Source organism: Corella eumyota, unplaced genomic scaffold (assembly GCF_963082875.1).
Source record: "Corella eumyota unplaced genomic scaffold, kaCorEumy4.1 scaffold_281, whole genome shotgun sequence".
NCBI classification, from domain to species: Eukaryota; Metazoa; Chordata; class Ascidiacea; order Phlebobranchia; family Corellidae; genus Corella; species Corella eumyota.
The window spans coordinates 12,501-14,572 of NW_027658338.1; the positions used below are offsets into that span (position 1 = coordinate 12,501).

At 51.9% G+C, this 2,072-nt stretch overlaps 1 non-coding gene across 1 annotated transcript in view; it reads right to left on the reverse strand.

Annotated features, from left to right (window-relative positions):
- Positions 1-1,065, reverse strand: part of LOC145763210 (small subunit ribosomal RNA) — a 1,810-nt gene extending 745 nt beyond the window's left edge. Inside the window, exon 1 of the ribosomal RNA XR_014288330.1 lies at positions 1-1,065. This exon is cut by the window's left edge and continues 745 nt beyond it. This is a non-coding gene — a ribosomal RNA (small subunit ribosomal RNA).
- Positions 1,066-2,072: the final 1,007 nt, after the last annotated feature.

The following is a 2,072-nucleotide window of genomic DNA, read 5'->3' on the forward strand; positions in this document are numbered from 1 at the left end:
AAAATAACGCCCCCCGATCGCTAGTTGGCATCGTTTATAGTCAGAACTAGGACGGTATCTGATCGTCTTCGAACCTCTGACTTTCGCTCTTGATTAAAGAAAACATTCTTGGCAAATGCTTTCGCAGTCGTTCGTCTTGCGCCGATCCAAGAATTTCACCTCTAACGGCACAGTACGAATGCCCCCGTCCGTCCCTCTTAATCATTACCTCGCGCTCCGAAAACCAACAAAAAAGAACCGAGGTCCTATTTCATTATTCCATGCAACACTATCCAGGCGAAGCGCCTGCTTTGAACACTCTAATTTTTTCAAGGTAAACGTCCCGGCCGCCGCCGACACTCAGTCAAGAGCACCGACGGAAAACCGGAGGTAAAGCCAGAACGAACAGTGCACGCCTTGCGACGGACCGAACGCCTGCGCCCAAAATCCAACTACGAGCTTTTTAACCGCAACAACTTAAATATACACTTTTGGAGCTGGAATTACCGCGGCTGCTGGCACCAGACTTGCCCTCCAATGGATACTCGTTAAAATTTTTACAGTGTACTCATTCCAATTACAGGGCCTCGTTAGAGTCCTGTATCGTTATTTTTCGTCACTACCTCCCCGCGTCGGGAATGGGTAATTTGCGCGCCTGCTGCCTTCCTTGGATGTGGTAGCCGTTTCTCAGGCTCCCTCTCCGGAATCGAACCCTGATTCCCCGTTACCCGTAAGAACCTCGGTAGGCAGATACCGTACCGACGAAAGTTGATAGGGCAGACACTTGAATGATCCGTCGCCGGTGCAAGACCGTGCGATCAGCAAAGTTATCCCGAGTCGCCAACAAGACGAGCCGAAGCCCGGCAGGTTTTTGATATGATAAAGGCGCGCCTCCCGCAAGGTCGGCGCTTTTTGCATGTATTAGCTCTAGAATTACCACAGTTATCCAAGTAAAATTTACGATCAAATGAATCACGACTGATTTAATGAGCCATTCGCAGTTTTACCGTACGCAAGTTCGTACTGAGACATGCATGGCTTAATCTTTGAGACAAGCATATGACTACTGGCAGGATCAACCAGGTAACTATCGGCCGACAAAATACGCGAACGGAGTCTTTCGCTTTCCCCGTCGCGGTATCGCACTGTATTACTCAATCACTATTTTTGCTTAGCTCCTCAAACCCGGCGTAAGCCGCGATCTGGACGCCGTCGACACCGGCCAGACGCCCTTTCGGGCGAAGCCGCGCGCGGGCTGCGTTTGCATACAACACCAGGAACGCCCAACAAAAGCGAACCGAGAAAACTATCACTTGCGTGCGCACCGGCCACCGCAACTACGGCCCGAGGCCGTGGTCGCGCGCCGAAACACAAACTCGTATTTGCTACTTAATTTTTTCCGTCCAACGTTCAGAGCCTCGCTGCTAGCTACGACGCCTTCGCGGGTCAGCATCAAGTCTGCCCAAAAGCGCACATCGCCTGCACGACACCACATCGTTTTGTCACCAAATACCTTCAACCGACAACCGCATCGCCAATTTGCTCATTTCGCCACAACGACGTCTTCCCTCATAGTATACAGGGAAGCTGGTCTCGCGACAAAGGTAGCAAACTTGTCGAATTTCGACAATTTTCCAAAACGTGCGTTTCTGTGCGGGAAATTGTTCATCGGGCGTCGGCCGATGTCGTGCGTCTTTGTCCGGGCGATTTTCGAAAGTCGCCGGACTTGTGTTTTTTTACGCGCGCGCCGGTGGGCTGGTCTCGCGACAAAGGTAGCAAACATGTCGAATTTCGACAATTTTCCAAAACGTGCGTTTCTGTGCGGGAAATTGTTCATCGGGCGTCGGCCGATGTCGTGCGTCTTTGTCCGGGCGATTTTCGAAAGTCGCCGGACTTGTGTTTTTTACGCGCGCGCCGGTGGGCTGGTCTCGCGACAAAGGTAGCAAACATGTCGAATTTCGACAATTTTCCAAAACGTGCGTTTCTGTGCGGGAAATTGTTCATCGGGCGTCGGCCGATGTCGTGCGTCTTTGTCCGGGCGATTTTCGAAAGTCGCCGGACTTGTGTTTTTTACGCGCGCGCCGGTGGGCTGG